A 23,127-nucleotide genomic window follows, 5' to 3' on the forward strand; every position below is an offset into this window, starting at 1 on the left:
GGTGGCGCTGTACAACAGGTGGCGATTGGAGGATTGGTGGAAGAAAAGTAGGGAAACGACAAAAGACGGAGACGTACAAAAGCACAGTTCGCAATAGGGTATCAGAAAATTTGGACGTGGTAGTTCATAGTGTCTTTTTTTTTGTTTCTCATTGGTTAACTTAGGTAGGATATTGGGCAGCATAGTAGCAAGAGCTTGGTGGCGCAAGCCACCGCCCCGTTCCAAAGGGGACGCTCATAACATCCATCCATCCGTCCACAGCATAGAGTTTCCTACAAAATTTTGTAGGAAACTCTATGGTCCACAGGTGGCGTCCGCCACCACTTTCGCAGGTGTCGGACACCTGAACATCGCCCCCGAGGGCTCCGTGGTCGCTGCGCATGCGTTAGCTGAGAGAAGTTGAGAAAGGAGAAGTTGACTTTACCGGATGTGACATCACATTGTTGTTTGTTTTTGCTTTTATGAAATAACTACTCTCGAACTCAGACGGCATGGCTCGCGTGTCGTTCGCGCGCGTACGTATGGATGTGGTGCGCTTTTAGTTTTTGGCGAATGCTTAGAAGCGTCAAGTTGCGGACACTGCGGTGGGCCAGGGCTTGATGACGTTTGTTGCCCAGCTGCTGGTGCTACCGCAACGTACTTGGAGCAACGGTAAGTGTTGTGCGATTACCCGTTCTCTTGCTGACACGTAAAAAAACCGGTTGCGCATTCGAGCTGTGGTCGATGTGATCTCGAAATTCGAAGGAACACGAAACGGTTGTCGCAGGTCCCGCAGTGATCGCAGTATAATTTATTCGTTCGTGCCTTCAACACTGCAGTTCCTACACGTTGCAGTGATGTAAAAAAATGAACAAAAAAACAGCGACATCTTCCACGCGCCAGAAATGCATGCAGTCAACTAGCGTGGATGTCGTCCTATGATGTTTATCGCGTTCTTAAGTCTATTTTTCTCCATCTCTATAGGATGACTACGCTATGCCCTTCTTATTTACCCATGCAGCGCATTGCTGCATTTAATTACCTTTCTCACTGCTGACCGCGGTATGGGCGTCAGAGGCTTTCATTCATTGCAGTGAGATAACGAAAGCGTACTTCCTTCGCTTAAAGCTTCTTAGTAGCTCCTTTGCGAGCCGTGGAGTTAAATCATACAATGCGTACGTTGTGAGCGAGCTGGTAAATGAAACCACTTCACTGCTGCTGCTGCTACTATCACTTTTACGGGAACTTTCAAAATTAAACATATATATATTAGTATGAATCGGCTCACCAAGCTTTATATGCACGGCCGTTGCTTTCGTTCATAGATCATGTGCGTAGCTTTGCAACCGTGACCGATATTGTAAGAACAGCAAGAAGACAGATGACACAAGTAATGTGTCCGCTTTAATTGTTGCCTGTGCTGTCTTTAGAATATCAACCAACTCCGCGCAGTCGTGCTGTTTACAGCTAAAACGTACGTGTTCTTTCTTGTTGCATGAAGAACATTTGCTTCTAATTGTGGCAGTAACGTTGTAAATTGTCTTCGGCCCAGATCGCTGACTGTGTGCAAACTTGTCTAATTTGTTTCACTTTGCTGCTGTCTTTACAGCTTCTGCTTATTTACTCTGCGTGCACCTTATATTTGTTGCGTTTATCGAGACCTGGCCTGTCTCTGCCTCGTTGAAGACAAATGGACACAAGTACTGGTTGCTGTTGGTTTGTTTGGTTTACTCAGTCTGAGCGTGGTATGTATATCCATTTGCTAAAAGGGTATGCAGCTGCGTCTAATGCAGGTACTGCTGCATCTAAAGGTAGATTTAATAAGTAGTGGTTTGAGCGAGAATTAGTTGGTTTGAGTGATGTATGACACCAGAGAGTTATTGTTCTAGAAAGGTGACAAAGCTGGTCCACAAATTTAAAGTATGGAGATGCTTAACCATTTAAGTGTTCTAAGTTGCCATGAAGTATTACGCACATTTAAAATTTCAGTTGCAAAAGACATAGTAGAAGAAGAATCCAGAGGATTTGCTGCCAGATGTCTTGAGACAATAAATTGTAGAGAAAGCATTATAGTGTGAGCTGCCAATGATTGTCGTCAGGTCTAACCCATTTTTCTATATAGTCACTGTTGCTTCATTGTCTGTTGCCATCTCATGGTTGTTATAAACAAAAAATTGAGCTGTATGATTCCCCTGATTTTTCTCGCTCATAAGATACAAATGTTTTGATTTCGGCTGCCTTGGGGCCTCATGGTAGAAAACGAGTTTTTATTAGCCAGTTGTCAGCTTCTAAGATCATGTGCTTTGTAATGTGGGTGTTTTAAAGGATGCTACACGTCTGCCATCATAACTGTGAGTGCTGCTGCCTAGCACTCCCACGGCTATGCTCAGTACATATGCGCAGCTATCCAAGAAAATTGACATTGGGACAACTGCCGTTGAAGCTCACTTGGTAGAGCATTGCAAGCACAAGGCAGAAAACGTGGGTTCAGCTTCGTTGTCTCTTATGCAAAGCATTATCATGAGCTGTCTCCTGGCTTCTTCGTACATCCAGTCAGATAGGCTCAATAATAGTTAGTAATGTGCCTGATGGTGGGTCGTTAATCAGGGTCCTTAGTGCAGCAGCCCAATTCTTTGCCCGTTAGGCTAAAGATGCATGCATAGCGCGCCAGATTATAATCTCATTGGTTCTCTCGTAGCAGCTAATTTTTTCAGATGTTATGTGACACAGAGTTTGGGATTCACCCGTTTCAGCTCAGATGCAACAAAGCAGGTGTTGTGTCTATTTCGGTGAGAAGTGTGTGCAGTTGTTTTGGTTTCTCTGTGTTGACGTAGTGTGCTTTGTATTTCATGTGGTGTTAGGCATTACCTCAATTGCAGCTTCAATGCTGTGCCCATAAAAGCAGTTGTAGGTAGGTGCTCAGGAGTAACGGGAAGCTCATTCTTCCTCATTCTCTCTTGCATACAGCAGGTAGTGCGTCCAGTTTAGTGCCATGCACCTGTGTGGGGCATTTCCTTGTTCTTATTCTGCTGATGTGTTGTACATAGGGGGAAAGTCAATCATCTACATCATGGTTGTCAGTGCCGCTGAATACAGTGCAGTCTCAGTCTCGCTGCCTTGAAATGTCATAAGAGGTGACATCTGGTGGTAAAGTAGCATCTTGCTGTACCTTGTAATCGGGCATAGCCAAGGTGGTGGTTGTGCAACCCAAGGATCCTGGAACTTTCTGTGGGACCAATGGCACCGATGTTGAAAAGTGGGTGGCTATGTACGAACGTGTGAGCGGAATCAACAGATGGGACCCCACGCGTGTGCTAGTTAACCTGTTGTTCTACCTAAGAGGCACGGCAAAGGTGTGGTATGAAAACCACGAAGAGGAGCTAACCAGCTGGGACCAATGCAAAGAGAAGTTGACAGAGTTGTTTGGCAAACCAGCCGGCCGTAAAATTGACGCAAAACAGGAACAGGCCTCCTGTGCCCAATCCCCCATGGAGTCCTATCTCTTGTACATCCAAGACATGCTTGCACTTTGTCGTAAAGCAAACCCGATCACGACATGACAGAAGCTGAGAAGGTCGGGCATGTGCTTAAGGTTTGCTGACGACGCCTTTAATCTGCTCATGTGCAAAAGCTACTCTACATTTAATGTTATCTTTAAAGAGTGCCGACAATTCCAGCATGCCAAAAGCCGATGCGTCTTGCAACCATTCGCCACACTTCCCACTACTGCTGCAATGCCAACATGTGAAGATCAACCCACACAGCAGCACACGTTGCCATCGGAAGATGTGGTGCGAATCGTTGACGTGAATTGGATGCAATGGCGCCTGCATTTCTGTTCGCCTATCCCTGATGCTACAACATTTTCAGTCCCCTTCTTACAAGCCATCATTCACCAGGAACTTGAAAACATTGGCTTACGTTCTGTCTGTGCTGTTGCTAATCCCAGAGCTAACAAACGCCCTTCTGCTATTTTTGCTCCACCCCGATGCTTCTCTCCGCGTTATCGCAACCCGACTGAGTATAGAACTGCGGACGACCAGCCGATATGTTTCACCTGCTGCCGCATTGGTCATGTCGCCTGATACTGTCACAACTCATGGCCCTTAACACTTCTCATGCCAACCAACCTGAGCCGTTTTGATGAAAAGGCCCGCAATGTTTCGCCCACCGCCGAATCTAACAGAGCCAACTCTGCTAGGAACATGTGGTACAGTCGCTCACCATCGCCGCACGGACACCAGTCTCGTTCACCGCAAACACGTCGCCCATCTTCGCGTTCGCCACAGCCACGTCGCCTTTCGTGCCCTGTGGTGTTTGGCCGCACCCGTTCGTAAAAGTAAGAAATGCAGCCCTCGGAGGAGGTGCATTGCCTAATGCTGCAGCAAATCCTCTGTCTATGCACACAAGGAGAAGTGTAATTGGCGTTCAAATAGACAGCATAGCTGTCCAAGCACTCATTGACAGTGGAGCCCGCATACCTGTGATGAGTGCTAGCCTGCTTAGTCGTTTAAAGAAGGTCCTCACCCCAGCAGCTGCCCGAGTGCTTCATATGGCTGACGGTGGAACGCTGGTTCTTGGAATGTGTACTGCAAGTATAGCTGGCCGCCCTACTTCTGTTCTCTTTGCTGTGAGCAACATCTTCCCGCACAACGTTATCCTAGGATTTGACTTTTTATCCACTCATTCTGCTCTCCTCGACTGCACGGCCGGCGTTCTTCAGTTAGAACTGCCTCAACTCGCCGATGCTCCGAGCACCGCCCCACCGCACTTGTGCTCGCTTCGTGATGTGCGTCTGTCACCCGAAGCAGTTACTTACGTCACTTTGACCGCCCAGCCACAGGTTCCTGATGGTGAATATGTGCTTCGCCCCATCATTGATGTGCTTTGAACCGGTCACGGTTACTAATAATGACATTGTTTTACCTCTTCTGAATTTCAGCCTGTGCCCTCAAGTGATTCCGGCCAGCATGTTCTTGGACAGCGTTTCTAGTGGTTCTGAATTTGATATTGAGAGTCTGAATTCTGAGAGTCGTTTATTAGTGCCAATCGCAGCGGCCAGCTCTGGTTCCTTAACGGACGACTTTGCGAAAATGACTGCACTTAACCTCACCTCTGCACAGGCCGGGGACATACGTCTCCTGCTTGAATCGTACAGTGGAATCTTTGATTTGGGCAACAGGCCTTTAGGCTGAACATCTGTTGTTCACTACCATATAAACACTGGAGACACAAATCCCATTTTTCAGCGTCCCTATCGTGCATCGCATGCTGAACGTCGAGTCATCCAATCAGAGGTGGGCAAAACGCTCCGCAAAAGGGTCATCGAGCCATCAGCCAGCCCTACGCCTGTCGTCCGTGTGAAAAAAGAAAGATGGTGCCTGGCATATTTTCGTCGATTATTGCCACTTAAATGAGATCACGCGAAAAGACGTCTACCCAATACCATGCATCGATGACGCCTTGGACCGCTTGCACAGAGCTAAATACTTATCGTCCATCGATCTTCGATCCAGCTACTGGCAGATTTCAGTTGATGAAATGGTTGGAGAAGACAGCCTTCATCACACCGGATGGCTTATATCAATTCAAAGTCATGCCCTTTTGCCTATGCAATGCTCCTGCGACATTAGAACTTGTGGTGGACTCTCTTCTACGATGCTACAAATGGACCACCTGTCTTTGTTACCTTGACGAAGCTGTTTTTTCTCCCATGTTGGACAGCCGCCTTACCCGACTAACTGCCATTATTGCGGTCTTCTGAAAAGCTGGCCTCCAACTCCACGAAGTGTCAATTTGGGCGCCGTCAGATTACCGTGTTGGGGCACCTCATTGACGCATCCGGTGTCCAACCAGATTCGGAAAAAGTGCGTGCCATACGCAGTTTTCCTGTGCCACATTCTGCTTCTGATGTGCGCTGCTTCTTCAGCCTGTGTTCTTACTTTCATCGTTTCATCAAAAACCTTGCCAACATTGCGGCTCGGCGCTGCTTTCACCCGTCGCTACACACACCTCATCGGCCAATCGAACAGCCCTGATTGTGTTCACTGCCAGGTGCCCGAAACACTGCAACATGTACTGTGCGACTGCCCAGCATATATGCTGGAGCGAAGGACGTTAGACAGTTTCCTAGCCAGCGTTGGCAGACAACTACTGTCAGAGGAAGCTATCCTCGGCCCATGGCCTGACACTGCAATTTCAATGCGTGCAACAAAAGTATTGTTGAAGTTCCTGCAGGACACCAAGCTAGATGAGCGGCTCTAGCGAGGCAACTGTCTCATGTACATAAGCACTCACCACTTCTCTTATCATCATCATCCATCCCAATACTTTCACTCCCCTTCCCTCTTCCCCAGTGCAGAGTAGCAGACTAGAGCGCACTGGCTCAGGTCGACCTCTCTGTCTTTCCTATCAATAAATTCTATTCATTCATTGCCAACATTGCTCGGCCTTTGACAGATCAAAAAGAAGAACACGCCATGCTCATGGGGCCCGGAGCATGCTCATGCGTTTGCCGCTCTCATCAGGTTTCTGACCACCCTTCCCATACTTGCCCACTTTGATCCATCTACACCGACCGAAGTCCACACTGGCGCAAGCGGCCATGGCATCGGCGCTGTCCTCGATCAACAACAGAATGGTACGGAGTGCGTGATAGCTTACGCCAGCCGCCTGCTGTCACCTGCCAAGAGAAATTACCCCATCACTGAGTGGGAGTGCTTCGCTTTAGTTTGGGCTGTCGTCAAGTCCCGGCCATATTTGTACGGCCGTACATTTTCGGTCGTTACAGACCACCACGCACTCTGCCGGCTGTCTTCCCTCCGGGACCCGACAGGACGGCTTGGTGGCTGGGCTTTGTGGCTCCAGGAATTTTCATTTATTGTCAATTACAAGACTGGATGCCTCCACAAGGACACTAACTGCCTCTCGTCACCCCGTGGATCCACTTGATCCTTCTGTGCATGATCCGGTGACCTGCGTGAGGGCTTTCACTGACATGACTGACATGCGCACCGAACAACAACGCGATGAGTCCTTACAGTCCATCATTGCCGGAGTGCTATCACTCTGACAGCACTGACGGCACATGCCGCATGTTCTTGCCGCGCAACGGCATCCTCTACCACCGCAATATGAACGCTGATGGCCCTGAGTTGCTCCTTGGCCGTCCTCATCATCTGCAATCTGTTGCTCTTGAACAACTTCACGATGCACCGACGGTGGGACACCTTGAAGTTTTGCATACATACAATCATGTACAACGCCGGTTCTTCTGGCCAGGTCTCTACTGCTTTGTGCACTGTTATGTCGCAACTTGCGAATTGTGTCAGTGCCGGAAGAAACCTCCCCTACCACCTGTCGGATGACTCCATCCAGTTGAAGTTCCCTGTGAACCGTTCTCTCGCTTAGGCCTTGACTTACCTGGCACTTTTCCGACGACGACTGGAGCTAACAAGTCGATTGCCATCGCTACTGATTGCATGACACGCTATGCGATAACAAAGGCGTTGCCGACTAGTTGTGCAACAGACGTCGTCAATATTCTCCTCCACGACGTCATTCTCCACCATGGTGCACCTCGACAGTTATTACAGACCGCAGCTGCTCATTCTGGTCTTTAGTTGTCGACGACCTCGTCCGCTCTTGTGCCACTGAGCACAAGCTGTCCACCGCCTACCACCCACAAACAAACGGTCTTATGGAATGTCTTAAACGAACAATCACAGAGATGCTGTCGATGTAGGTCTCCAACGATCACCGCGACTGGGACACCACGCTGGCCTACGTGCCGTTTGTGTATACTTGTCCCGACGTGACACTGCAGGATATTCACCCTTTTATCTTTTGTATGGTTGCAACCCCACTTTGCCCTTTGACATCATAATCCCTTCTGTGCCACGTGTTGCAACTGACCATGCTCATGAAGTCATTGATCGCGCTCACAGGGCATGTCAAGTCGCCCGATCTCGTTTACTAGCCCCGCAGCATATACCAAAAGAGTTATGACTGATGCCATCGCGATGTTAAGTTCGCACCAGGTGCTTGGATGCTCCTTTGGTCAACATGTCGTCGGGTTGGCCTCTGCCAGAAGCTTCTCTCTCACTACACAGGGCCTTATGAAATCCTGAGTCAAGTTAACGATGTAAATTACGAGATTTCGCCACTTCAGTGTGATGCATCCTCAAGTCTGACGCCTGTTGACGTCTTGCATGTTTCACAGCTGAAGCCATACTTCGCTCGCGATTCTTTGCCTACCATGAGCCGAGACGGCGCTTCACCACCCGCGGGTCCTGTTACGGAAGGATGAAAAAAGAGAGGAAGAAGACCGCAGCATGCTGGCTGCTGCGTGCTGTTGCTGGTCAGCCATCGTAACTACTCTGCCTCATCTTGTATATTGACACGTGTACTTCTTTATCTTTATCGGGCGACCACTTCTCGCCGCCTAACAAATGTTATCGCATAGGACGCGCCTGCATGTAAAAGAAGTTTCTGGAATGTTATCGATGGTCCCGTCCACTGTCTTTCACCGCAACTTGTGTTATCTGATTGCATGTGTGCGCGACGCGGATAATGTGCAACTTTGTGGAAGGCACGCGGGTTCCAGCGATTGCTTTGGAACATTCGACGACAGATGTATAAAAGCCGACGCGCTTGACCCGCTCATTAGATTTTCGATGACCGCCGATCATGTTCGCCGCTACCATCTTTCTTTGAGTGTAGCCTCTTTTGAGGGCACAAGTTTGCCTAATAAAATGCTCGTTTCGTTAATCATAGTTTTGCTGCCTTCTCAACCGTCACTACCACGTGACAATATATATTGTAAATACAGTCTTTCTATACTCCCAACATCCCCGTAACAGTATGCTTTGCCTCTGGCATGTTCATGATCTCCGATGGTATATAAAACTGTGATGCAGACTAAGCTTCACAAAGAATTATGTTCCGTGTCTTCCTTACAGGCTGCTGTGTTTCAGCTAAATCTGCTTTTCCTGTGTTCAGTGGTCTTGTCGCTCAATTAGTGCTTGCCTATTTCTGTTACACTACAACCTCTCTTCTCCTCTCTCCTCTTGTCCTCCTGTCTTTTTACACTGCTGCAAACTTTTAGATTTTAATACTCGAATGATTAATACAAAGATTGATGCTACCATATTATATGTGACGGCTGTCATGACGGCAATAATTTAGGTGGACCGGAAACTAAAGGGAAAAAGAACAAAGAACAAAACAGGCACGTGTGAGTAGGAATAACTTCCTTGTGACAAAACTGGCTCCATGCTAAACTTTGCCTCAAGGAAATTAGTCTTAAAAGTCTCAAACCCATTTGCGCATACTGCATAAGCCAAGTTTTCCACTCGTCAAAACAGCAGCCGCCACAAAGTGTTAGGAAAGAGGCAAAGAAACCATGCCTTTGCAATCGTACTCTCCTCACAAAGCTTGTGTCATATATGCAATCACTCACCATACACAAACACATTGGTCAACACTGCAATGTTTGGAAGAACCCGAACTAACACTATGTAGCCATTTACCTGCAGTATGCCTCCTGTAACATGAATCCCCACTGTGCTTGTAATCTAGATAACTTTTTTTAATTTCTCAGGCATTTGGTGGTAAAGGCCAATGCATTAGACAGAAATCCTGCTACACTGCAGCAATGTTCAGAATGTAGTATGAGGTACTCTGTCTGACTGGAAGTTGAAGATAGAAATTATATTAGTCGTTAAAATATAGTAGCCAGTATTGAAACTACACATGCACTCAAGGCTGAGCCACATCATGAGCACACAGAAGAGCAGACACACACTTGAGCTGCATTGTGTAGCTTTACCAACAAGCCCAGCTGTACACTGAAGTAAGGCATGTTTCGGGCTAGTCAGCTCGTAGCTTCAGCAAAATTTTAAACTCTGCGAGGAAGACAGGACATGAACAAAAACATAGATGCATGCACAAAGTGTAGACTTCCGACTGGCTTTGTTTGGTGAAGACAAAGAGTTTATAAGGTTCTTCAAAATGGCAAAACAAATGACATTCGCAATGAAATCGTGCACGAGGCAGTGACAAAAAATAGCAAGGCCACCTGTGCATTAAGAGCGCAGTAGAGTCCCAATGTGCCCATCTAAGAATTCTATTTCTTTCCTTGATAGGGATCAAGAAGGTGAGCTAACTTAGTTGTCACACCTTTTAGCGATGTGGAATGCCTTGATGACTTCTCTTTCTGTTCTTGAGTTTGCCTTCGAAAGGAATTTATTCTGTTCCTCATAAGGCAGGCAGCTTTTGCTGTCGCAGCTCCTGCACTGCAAGAGGAGATTCTCAAGGAAAGAAAGTCTTAGATGGGCACATTAAGACTCTCCTGCACTCTTAAGGCATACATGGCCTTGATATTTTTCATCAATACCTCGTGCACAAATTATTTGCAATTGCTCCTTGTTTTGCTATATTGAAGTACCTTATATATTCTTTGCTTTCACAAAATAAAACCAGTTGGAAGCCTGTGCTTTGTGTGCGTCTATGTTTCAGTTCACGTCCTCTCTTCCTCGCGCAGTTTAAAATTTTGCCTAAACAGTTGTATAGCTTGTGTTTACGAATTAATATTATGATGACTGGAGCACAGCAATGGTCTTGTGGCATATAGTGTCGACATAGTATAGAGATCGTACTAAGTTAAAAATTTGGAAATGCCATAAATTGTGCAATCAACCCTTATCCCTCGGTTTCCTACAGCTGCAGAGCACTTGACCACTGCAGCAGTCAGGCATGCTGTATATTGGGCAGTGCCAGGAATTGCGAGATCGAGAGAGGCTGCCACTAGAAGTTCCTTGGGCCAGGTGATAACTCAAATACATCCAAATATTTCTATATTTCACTATATAAACCTTTGTAGAATGAGGAACTTTTCAAGGGTGAAGTTGTTCCACACAAAGGAAAACTATTACTAAATAGTGACCGGTTCCTTTTGTCTTGTACGCCAGATTGCATGTACTATTTGACATTGCTTACTGACTCTTAATTATTCTCGCTGTCCAATACAAGCATATGCACTCACATATGTTTTCAAACAAAACTATTGTGTGGAGCCATGTTTGTGGTGGAATAAAATTGGTCCCAATACAGAGCTTTGTGGCACACCAGATCTTACTAGCGAACGCGGAGAAGAAAGTTAATTAGTAGTTACAAATTGGTACCGGTCAGTTAAGAATTTACTAATACAATTCGTAGTCCTGTCAATTCGAAGTTTACTGTCGTTTGTGTATAGGACCAAGCCGATGTCCCCTGGCCTGGGCGGTCCCTGGCGCTTCACCTAGTGGTAGCCTTTAAAAATAGCAGCGTGGCACCAGTGGTTGCATCAGGATCTAGGCTCATGAAAATAGACAGCAACGTGCACAGGGCAAGGAGTTCGGTGGCCTGGTACTCGTCACATTTGTGGAGAACACTATAGTTTGTGCGAGTCCTAGCCCCTACCTAGGGTACCAGTCTGTGCACTGCGCGTGTATATGTATAGATATATATATATATATATATATATAATATGTTGTGCAGGATTGCTCGTTGGCAGCACGTGCTCATGCAGCAGCTGACGGGCCTTCGATGTGTTTCGCCCTGGTAGCGCAGTCGTCCCTGTGGTTCTAGAGCTGCGCTGGCATTGCCCAAGAACAGGATGTATCGGCACGGTGCAGAATTGCAGAGTGGGGGCGCTCCATTCTATTCCCACTTTATTCCTTCAGAGTTGTGGTTTATGTGATTCCAGTCCTTTTGTCGGAGTTCTGACAGTTGAACCATTCCCACTCCTTGAGTGGTCGAACTAATCTACTCCAATCCTCCAATTACAGTAAATAAAACGCTTTCTGTATAATTACTTACTACTTGTGCCCCGATGCGATAGCGTAGAGGTAGAGCATCTGCCTCATGTGCAAAAGGACTGTGGTTCAAATCCCGGTGCCACGCAATTTTCCACTGGGTAAAAAAATCCACATGTTGATACAGCTGTATAAACAGGCCTGGTGGCCTGACCCCGGTGACCAGAACCGGTAATGCACTCCTTCACCAGAGCAGGATTGGCCACCTTGGTGCAGTGCTTGGCCACAACCTTCTATATGAATAGAACGATCAAACCTTGGCCCTCAGTCCCCAGCAGCTACAAAGCAACTGACCATTGGGGCGGTCAGACCTGTGATGCAGCAGAGCGTGCTAAGAATCTCTGAATCTGGACAGGCCGCCATTGGAATCTGAACCTGGCAATGTTTAACGCTAGAACGTTTTCTAGTGAGGAGAGTCTAACAGTGCTATTGGAGGAATTAGTGGGCATTAAATGGGATATAATAGAGCTCAGTAAGGTTGGGAGGACAAATGAAGCATATACAGTGCTAAAAAGCGGGCACATGCTGTGCCACCAGGGCTTAGCGGAGAGACGAGAACTAGGAGTCAGATTCCTGTTTAATAAGGATATAGCTGGTAACATACAGGAATTGTGTAGCATTGACGAGAGGGTGGCAGGTCTTGCTGTGAAACTTAATAAGAGGTACAAATTGAAGGTCATACAGGTCTACGCCCCTACATCTAGTCATGATAACCAGGAAGTCGAAAGCTTCTATGAAGACGTTGAATTGGCGATAGGTAAAGTCAAAACAAAATACACTATACTGATGGGCGACTTCAATGCCAGGGTAGGCAAGAAGCAGGCTGGAGAAAAGTCAGTGGGGGAATATGGCAAAGGTTCTAGGAATAGTAGGGGAGGGTGATTAGTAGAGTTTGCAGAACGGAATAATTTGCGGACAATGAATACCTTCTTCAGCAAGCGGGATAACCGAAAGTGGACGTGGAGGAGCCCTAATGGCGAGACTAAAAATGAAGTAGACCTCATACCCTGTGCTAACCCTGGCATCATAAAAGATGTGTACGTGCTCGGCAAGGTGCGCTGCAGTGACCATAGGATGGTAAGATCTCGAATTAGCCTAGACTTGAGGAGGGAAAGGGAAAAACTGGTACATAAGAAGCCGATCAATGAGTTAGCGGTAAGAGGGAAAATAGAGGAATTTCGGATCAAGCTACAGAAGAGGTATAGGGCTTTAACTCGGGAAGAGAACCTTAGTGTTGAAGCAATGAATGAAAATCTTATGGGCATCATTAAGGAGTGTGCAATAGAAGTCGGTTGTAACTTCGTTAGACAGGATACCAGTAAGGTATCGCAGGAGATGAAAGATCTAATTTTAATACCACCCCTTATACATAGCTTTCATTGATTACAAGAAAGTGTTTGATTCAGTCAAAACCTCAGCAGTCATACAGGCATTACGGAATCCGGGTGTAGATGAGCTGTATGTAAAAATACTGAAAGATATCTACAGCGGCTCCACAGCCACCGTAGTCGTTCATAAAGAAAGCAACAAAATCCCAATAAAGAAGGGTGTCAGGCACGAAGGTACGATCTCTCCAATGCTGTTCACAGCCTGTTTACAGGAGGTATTCAGAGACCTGGATTGGGAAGAATTGGGGATAAGAGTTAATGGAGAATACCTTAGTTACTTGCGATTCGCTGATGATATTGCCTTGCTTAGTAACTCAGGGGACCAATTGCAATGCATGCTCACTTACCCAGAGAGGCAAAGCAGAATGGTAGGTCTGAAAATTAATCTGCAGAAAACTAAAGTAATTTTTAACAGTCTCGGAAGAGAACAGCAGTTTACGATAGGTAGCGAGGCACTGGAAGTGGTAAGGGAATACATCTACTTAGGGCAGGCAGTGACCGCGAGTCCGGATCATGAAACCGAAATAATCAGAAGGATAAGAATGGGCTGGGGGTGCGTTTGGCAGGCATTCTCAGATCATGAACAGCAGGTTGCCATTATCCCTGAAGAGAAAAGTGTATAACTTGTGTGTCTTACCAGTACTCACCTACGCGGCAGAAACCTGGAGGCTTACAAAAAGGATTCTACTTAAACTGAGGACGACACATCGAGCTATGGAAAGAAGAATGATGGGTGTAACGTTAAAGGTATTAGATGAGAGCAGGTTGGGTGAGGGAACAAACGCGAGTTAATGATATCTTACTTGAAATCAAGAAAAATGGGCATGGGCAGGGCATGTAATGAGGAGGGAAGATAACCGATGGTCATTAAGGGTTATGGACTGGATTCCAAGAGAGGGGAAGCGTAGCAGGGGGCGGCAGAAAGTTAGGTGGGCGGATGAGATTAAGAAGTTTGCAGGGACAGCATGGCCACAATTAGCGCATGACCGGGGTAGTTGCTGTTTATTCAAGCATTTTGTAAATGTGGCTCGCTTTTAAGCACCCTTTCTTATGTCTAAAAAAAAACAAATGAACATCCAGTATTCTTTTTTAACTTTCACTAAGCTTATCGTATAGCTCAGTGTTAACATACAGGTTAACATACAGTATTTACAAGTGAGGTTACAGAAAGCAGTAATAATTGACAGTAAACACTGCTTGGATGTTGAAAAACATGGGAATCAGGTCATTTTATTTTCTACAATTTTTTTTGGCATAGGAGGCTAAGCAAATGGTGATGTAGCTACACTGTAAAGACTGAATAAGATGGATGTGGAATGCCTTGATGACTTCTCTTTCTGTTGTTTATTTTGCCTTCGAAAGGAATTTATTCTGTTCCAGACAAGGGAGGCAGCTTTTGCATCTGCAACAGAACATCGGTGGATGTTGTGTGAAGCACTTTTTCCATGCTTTTTCACTACCTGAGCAAGGTAACTTTCTTGGCGCTTCATCACGCAATTTATACAATCAACTTCCATTAATTCTACCCTCACGAGACTGACGGGTCGAATTAAGATGCAAAAACCTGCTGAAGCACCGTTGATTCATTTGGCAACATGTGCTTGAGTAACATGCCTCTGAAACGAACATGCATCAAATTTCTATTTGTCCATAGTATAAAACTAAAGTAGAAATGACTTAACTCCGAACCAAAGTAGATACCTATGCGTACCTGATTTTTTAGAATGGCAGCTGATTTTCTAAAGCCAGCTTCGCCGTATTATAGCCATGATATGTGGTAAAGCATATGAATGCTACAACCACGGTTTTAGTTTCGCAATCGATTGCACAGCTAGGCAATTTTCGTCTCAATGTCCTTCGAAAACAAAACGTGTTCGTTAGAATCAGATAAGTACCACAATCGGACATTGTCAGCTACTGTTACTGCTTGAAAATCTTTCTTGGGTGGGTCAAAAATAGGCATTTCAGAGAGGAGATGGCATTTGTTTGACGCATTGGCTTGACAAAGGAGCCTTAACCCCTTCCATGCCCACACTTTTTCTGTATAAACACATCAAATGAAAGACAGTGACCTCTTTTCATGTATTTTAAAGCCTGGCAGTGTTAAAGACAGAGTGAAGTTGTACAAATACAATTTACTGTTAAGTATTGCTGCTAAAACCTCGTGCTTGTGTATAGTATATGCATGCAGTGCTGGCTATGCCGTGGTAGAGCCCTGAAACAGCTTTCACCACACTGCTTGCTATAGCATTGCTGTGTTCTGCAACCTGAGGTCAAAACTATAAATCTCTAGAAGTTCAGCAGCACAATTGACAGCTATTTCCGTATGTTCGATGCACTCCTGGCCAAGGACTTTTCGTCCTGTAGGCAAAATAGATGGCCGCCTCGGACGCTGTTTTGGAAAGAGCGCAGCGTACTTCGAAAGCTTGCTCACAATGCTTCACCAGCAGGTTTTGCCTGCGAGAGTGGAGGGGGGCACAATAATTTGACTTTACACGGTGTGGCACAATACCTTAAAATGCTGCTGCTTCTGGCTTCTATTTACTATGACATGCTGGTGCACCTCAACATGGAGCAACCCCATCTTACTAAAATTCTGAATTCTTCTACCAACATGGTGTGGTGTGGCTATCTATGATCACTGTATAAAACCGGAGCAAACAGCATGTCTAAAGGTACAAAAGCTGGTATAGCTGTAATGAATGACCTGCAGTCATCCGAAATGTGCAAAATCACAAGAATTGGTCAAACTCAAACACTGCAGAGTTTAAGTAGTCCTGGCACAATTTTTTTCTTATGCGTGTGTAGCTGTCATTCAGTTAACTACACTACAAAACTTCAAATTCCTTCTATGCGCAACAAATATATCCTTAACGTCAACATTTAAACATGTGCCAAAGGCAGTGTGGCCCCATAATCTGGTGACAACATTGCATGGTAGGTCACAAACAAATGATGCATGCTGCAGTTGTTCATGAGTAAGCCATGCCATTATTAGGTCATTGAAAACTGAGCATGTTAGGACCACTATGCAGCACAACATTGGTCTTTCTGTCTTGGTGCACACTGTGGAGTGGGTGCATGTTAAAAACCTCAGGCGATTAAAGTTGAGCCGGAGTCTGCAACTATGGCATGCCTCGTAATCGTATTGTGGTTGTGACTTATAGAACACTAGAATTAAATTAATTTTAATTTAGATGTTTGAGAAGAGTCATAAGAAAATTTATTTAGTGAAGCAAGTCTTAGCACACATTAAGAATCGCTCAAAGCACACGCAGCTTTCAGTGGCATGGTGTGGTCACAAAAGCTGCCATTTGGAACCAGATTAATATAAAAAAATTCAGTCCAAGAGTTTAATGTCAGAGCACCTTTACATGTAAGCATGAGGGACACATCTTTAAAGGCATCATCTAAATCCTGTGGAAGTATTTATTGGTGAATATCAAATGGGCCCTACATCTAAGGAAGTTATAGGGTGCTATGATAACAGGAAGCCACAAGATTTTTGTTGTGCACTCTTCCTATAGAGACAATATAGGGCAGCAACAAAATAGTTGGGCCTAGTGAAGAATTCATTCAAGATCCTTGCCAATTTGGCAGGTTCACTATGATTAGAGATAATGAAGGCCAAGCACCTTGAAATGCATGCCCAAACCTCATCAGCATTGCATCACTTATTTCAAATAACTTTCATTTTGTCATTTTGCCAGATCAAAAGTTCTCAAAAACCTGCTTGACTGGTTTCAAGAACTTTTCGAGAACAGTTTGGTTCCATTCGAATGCAGCATTGTCAGTCTTTAGTGAACTAGACCCATCTTTACTGATATGCAATTAGGTAGATCAAAGCAGATGCTGTCAAAGTGCATGTGACAGAGTGTTTGGAGTGGGCATTCCTGGGTGATGTTGCCAAGAAGGGAGTTGTGAGCTTAATGCACACAGCAGCCATAGCATATGAAAACCAGCACTTTAATCATTTTTTAGATACCGCAGGGCTTGTGCTAATGCTGGTCATAGTCTACTATAATTTCTACCATATATTGCCCTTGTCATGACAAGTTATTTTTATTGTCCAACAATATATTCCCTCTGTGTACAATCAACATCTCTGCCAAGGACAACAGAAACAGTATGTTCGGAAACTGCAGAATTCTCCATCTGCGGAAGTGGCTGGCTGACTGCCGTATAAGATGCTTTGTGAGCTGGCATTGATGTGTAAATCTCAACTCATCTGCAAGCATACAAAATAGGCTTTGGGATACTTTTACCACAAGAAGAGAGACTAGAATGACTGTTGCCTGTGATATATGGCACAGACCCATGACGAGGGATCGGCTAGGATTCCCCATGAATACAACATCAAATAGCTTTATATTCCCACTAACTTGATAGTACATAATACTGATATGTAACAAAAATAAACAACAAAGTAACTGAAAAACGAACAGGTCTACTACGATGGAGCTACAAGGGGAAAGATGGAAACATATATGTTAACTGTATGAAAAAAATGTGCCTAAGATGTCATCTTCCCAGCAGCAACAATATGATCATGCACAAACTAGCATTGCTCTTCAGGCACACCCCAGGCTGCTCACACCATATTCTACAAGATTTGAAGCCCAACAGGCAAAAGGGGTGAATACCTTCAGCATAAAAGAAGAAAGTTATTTTATTCCATATCCTCACATGAAACACAGCAATATTGTTACAAGCCATTTTCACACATTGAAGGCATCAGCAATGTGATGAAGACAATTGAAGCACTCATGTTCTTATTTCCATTCCAATACAAACCTACACTTGGTCATATGAAGGTGCATGTGCCAAATTCAACCGTGTACTGTTATGAGGCACATGGAACAGACATTCCAAGGAAGTGAAATATTTGTAATGCAGTTACTTAATTTGCAGAAGGGTTGAAATCTGGGCCAGTTGGTACATACTTGAACGAAAAAACCAGTCAAAAACACAAAGGACAAGAGAAGAGGTTCACACCACAACGACTGGACTATCAACTGAGGTTTATTAGGATCGGTGTAGTCCCAGCAAGGCCAGCAGAGCATGCGCAACTGCATCATCGCTAATCACATAGTGTGAAAAGACAAGAAACGCTTCTATCGTGACCGACTTAGAAATTCAAATTCTTTTTCAAGTAAGCGCACCGAGGTTGTACTAACGCAGTCATCACCTAATAAACTGATGTAGTACGCTTCCAAGATTTCCCGCTCTTCTTTGCCCTTGCCCCTACCAAGAATCGTCACATTGCTAAACAAAGGATAACAACCACACTCATTGCAATGGCGAGGCAAGTTTGCACTGTTATCTGACCCCAGGGAGGAGTGGTGCTCACGCAGGCGGTCATTAATACATCGGCCGGTTTGGCCTATGTAAAATCTTTCGCACGTGAGAGGGAAGCGGTGGCTGAATCGCTGCTTCAGAGGCTAAAGAAGGAATGTACGAAGCTGGCAGATGGTGGGGCAACTGAACGTAGGAAACTTGAAGTTATGCCGTATGTGCATAAAGTGAGCCACAATATCAAGAAGGTTGCCGCCAAGCAGGGAGTAAGTGTTGTGTTTTCTGCCCCTTGTAAGCTTTCGGGTCTGTGCTCGCGCATTTCTCGAGGCAGGGCAAGGAACCACGATTGCACAACGCAGCATGAAAACCGTTTTACGGCATGTGCTGCAGGGGTTGTCTATAAGTTCCCTCTCACGTGCGAAAGATTTTACATAGGCCAAACCGGTCGATGTATTAATGACCGCCTGCGTGAGCACCACTCCTCCCTGGGGTCAGATAACAGTGCAAACTTGCCTCGCCATTGCAATGAGTGTGGTTGTTATCCTTTGTTTAGCAATGTGACGATTCTTGGTAGGGGCAAGGGCAAAGAAGAGCGGGAAATCTTGGAAGCGTACTACATCAGTTTATTAGGTGATGACTGCGTTAGTACAACCTCGGTGCGCTTACTTGAAAAAAAATTTGAATTTCTAAGTCGGTCACGATAGAAGCGTTTCTTGTCTTTTCACACTATGTGATTAGCAATGATGCAGTTGCGCATGCTCTGCTGGCCTTGCTGGGACTACACCGATCCTAATAAACCTCAGTTGATAGTCCAGTCGTTGTGGTGTGAACCTCTCCTCTTGTCCTTTGTGTTTTTGACTGGTTTTTTCGTTCAATTACTTAATTTGTCCAGTCAGAAGGGCAATGCGCTAAATACAAAAAAAAAAAAACCTACAGGCCCACTATGCAATGCTTTTGCCAAACTATCCAAAACTTCAATGTGTGCAAGTCCACAATGACTGCAGGAAAAGAAGTAAACAAATTTCGTGAACATGGAATGAAAAAGAAATGTTGCGACAATTGAGAAATGAGTTCTTTGCTTTCTAGTGGCACATAGATAGACAGTCGGTGGGCAGAATTTGAACTTGAACTCATGGCAGTGTTGCAGGGGCAAATACCACTCATACTTCCGAGAAGCGTTGGTTACAATGCTGAGTTGGAAGGGAAACTTTACAAATACTTCTTCGGGAGTTCAAGCATCTGACCAGTAAGTAGTTGAGCATGACTAGGGGAAATATGATCAATTTCACAAATAGCACCATTCCAAAAGAACTGGCACACTGCATTGATTTCTCAGGTGAAAACTATTTTTCTAAAAGCCTCTGCGCGCGTTAATACAACCTGAGGCAGCTTAAATCTAGGTCACATGGAATCGAAAAATACAGCAGCGGCCGTGTAACACTTAAATTTTGCTATCTCGCGAACATGAGCGAAAACATCGATCAATTTCAAAAGGTTTGCTCGAAAGGAAAACTCACGGCCGTAACGCTGCTGCCCATCGCCAGTTGTGTGAATAATAAAAAAAAAAAAAAAACATCTGCACGGTCAATAGACACTTCGTCGGTATTTGAAGCAGATCGCTAGTGGATATCAAGAAATGTGCACTGGATAAGAGCGAAACATCTAACCGACTGTCTGACGGAAGTAAGGTTCACAGGATAAGTTTTCTTTATCTGCACCGATAATGCAGCACGTATTGTGCAATTAAATGGCCCGTAATGCGCAGCAATTGCCGCACTCGATTGAAGTCACCATCGCAGCGACGCGCTATTTATTTCATGACCACGAAAAACAAGGTATTCACCTAAGTGCAGCGGCGTTTTACCTGTCGGCGAGCCCCTAATTCGCATATGACGAAAGCAAATGTCACGGAGTCCAAGCCCACGATTGCTCAAGTCGAACTGCGCTCGCACGAATATCGCGCACGTTATACGCTTTCGACACGCACAAAAGCGCGCCATCCGCGCGCAGAACGTCTTGCAGCCGACACGACGGCAATGGCTAATCTACGTTCGAGAGTAGCTCTTTCAAAAAAGTAAAAGCAAGCAACAATGTGACGTCACATCCTGCGAAAATGAGTTGTTCTCCTTTCTCACCTTCTCTCAGCTCACGCATGCGCAGCGATCACGGAGCACTCGTGGGCGATGTTTAGGTGAAGGGGAGGTGTGAATACCGGTGGCGCTTTCCTTCGGGCGCGCGTGACCCCCTTGCGCACCGATGCCACCAGGGGGAATGTGGCGCTGCCGCTCGCGGCGGGGGACTCGTAGCCGTGCTGGCCTGCGCCTCCGCTGTCAGTTGGTCTCGGCGCCCCTTTTGGAGTGTTCCTCGCCACAATCCGTAATTCGAGGGCGAGATGCAGTCGGCAGCGAAAAAGAAGACGGAGCTTTGTGCCCGGATGTGATACTGGGTGCAAGAAAACCACAGGAAAGGCATCTCTTCCGTGCCCCTGCCTGCAAACGCAAGCGTGTTACACTGTATGAACGAGTGAGTTTCTTTTCAGGGGCATTTACCAGCTTATAGGACGTCGAGGTTCCCTGCAGAAGTCATGAGGTTATTTTAACATAGTTTTTCCCTCAAAACGGTGCATGATTGTTCTCTTTGGTATTTCAGACGGGGCAGCAAGAAAGAGGCCACCCTTGATGAAACTCTTCCGTTTCTTGATGAATGGGAGGCTCACTCCAATGGGCTCGGCTTTCTTAGTAACAGTACTTCTAAGGGGCTGACGATGACCATCCATTCAACAAAACACCTTCTAAAGTACCTTACCGACAATGCTGACATCATGTACATGATGACTTCGAAACTGAGCCAAGACCGCCTGGAGCAATGTTTTGGCGTTGTGAGACAAGCGAGTGGGGCAAACAATCATCCTACCCCACCTCAATTCATTCTAGTCATAAGGTATGTATACGTGCAAGCTTGGTAAATAGTACCAATGTTTTGCAGAAGTTCGGCATGCTTAAGTAACTAATGTTGCTTGTGCACATCCAGGTGTCTTAGCTTCTAGAGCCTCACAAGGAGCCCCAAGGACGGCGATGTGTCTTCGGATGTCCTGGAGTTATCTGTTGAAGAGGTGCTGGCTGAACAAGAAAGCCACAGTGAAGACAGCGTGAAGGCTGTGCCAACAGATGCCGTGCAAGTGGCTGTGGACCACCAAAGTTATGTAGAGCACCGCAGCGACGCACGGCTTAAAGTTTATTACATTGCAGGTTATGTGGCGAGAAGGCGTGTTTTGCCCACACATTGTGAAGACTGCAAAGCAGCATGTCTTAGTGATAAAGGCAATACCCCCAGAGAACTTCCATCAGAGGCATCCAAAGAGCGGGACCTTGGGGGCATTTTATATCCCCCAGAATCGTCCTATAATTAAGCTGCATGGTAAATGCCCCTGAAAAGAAACTCACTCGTTCATTCAATGTAACACGCTTGCATAGCCAAAGCTGCGGCCGAAATATTGCAGTCAATTCGTGATATGCCAAAAATTGGTTGCCCGGACCATTCTGCTACCCTGACAGCCTCAGTTACACGTTTTTATTGCCTCACAAGGATTCACTTTTTGCTTAAAGGTGTCAATCATCAGAGCAGTGAGAAGAAATGGAAAACACTGAAACCTTGTGTGTTGTAAAGTTTTCACTATTTTTTTCCTCACTTGTAAATAAACGATTTCATGACCAGATCTGTTGCTTCACTGTCTGCAGTCATGGCAAATTGCTTATATGAGCGTCAAAATAACATGCTACAGGTGTGCAAGTGCAGACAGAAAGTGGCTTGTAAATACGTCGAGACGAATTATCAGGTAATGTCTCTTAATCTGGAGACATTACCTGATACGCATAGGGTGATTGACTACTGTGCGTGACTACGTCATAGGGTGATTGCATAGGGTGAATGACTACTATGCGTGCGTCACGCATAAGGTGATCGAGTGCGCTGATCTAGAGGACGACGGTCGCATTTTCAGGGAGGCGAAATGCAAGGCGCCCGTGTGCCGTATGATGCGAGTGCGCGTTAAAGAACCCGAAGTGGTCGAAATTACTTCGAAGCCCCCCACTAGCCCTTAACACCATGAGCCGCTTCGCGAAATGTGCACAGACAAAACGCGTTTGAATCTCTATACAGTGCGAACTGGGCCCGTAAAATTTCACAGGAGTAATGATGTGGTCTGACGTAAGATCGTTTTCATGATAAATATTTATTCTTTGACGCTCGCAGAAAGCCCGGGATATCTGAAACGGGCCCGGCTCACTTTCACTTCGGTTCTAGAGATGCAGCCGACGCGAGGCTGGCGAGGCGCTCATTTAGTCTGGCTGCTTCCCCCGCCTCGGTCAACAGCGCCGCCACGCGGCATCGGTGCGCTGTGGGGTCACGTTTTCGCCGCCGGTATTCACACCTCCCCTTCTAGCCACCCTACTGTCGATGGATGGATGGATGGATGATTGTGGCTCAACCCTTTGAATCGGGCGGCGGCGGCGCGCGCCACCTAGCCTTTAATGGTTCTATATGCATGCATACCTATGTATTTACTCCTTTACTTTTGCGTTGATATTGTCCACCAACCAGATAGCCTCCGT

The 23,127-nt window shown here is 45.7% G+C and overlaps 2 long non-coding RNA genes across 2 annotated transcripts; one reads left to right on the forward strand and one right to left on the reverse strand.

Annotated features, from left to right (window-relative positions):
- The first annotated feature begins 508 nt into the window (after positions 1-508).
- LOC142558574 (uncharacterized) lies at positions 509-22,230 on the forward strand. The gene is made up of 5 exons (XR_012823021.1): positions 509-651; positions 1,589-1,724; positions 14,585-14,691; positions 21,167-21,457; positions 21,548-22,230. It is a non-coding gene; the product is annotated as an uncharacterized LOC142558574 (long non-coding RNA).
- On the reverse strand, positions 14,420-20,642 carry LOC142558575 (uncharacterized). The gene is made up of 2 exons (XR_012823022.1): positions 20,361-20,642; positions 14,420-14,624 (listed from the first exon to the last, which is right to left on the reverse strand). It is a non-coding gene; the product is annotated as an uncharacterized LOC142558575 (long non-coding RNA).
- Positions 22,231-23,127: the final 897 nt, after the last annotated feature.

The sequence above is a fragment of the Dermacentor variabilis genome, chromosome 9, assembly GCF_050947875.1.
Source record: "Dermacentor variabilis isolate Ectoservices chromosome 9, ASM5094787v1, whole genome shotgun sequence".
Classification (NCBI taxonomy): Eukaryota; Metazoa; Arthropoda; class Arachnida; order Ixodida; family Ixodidae; genus Dermacentor; species Dermacentor variabilis.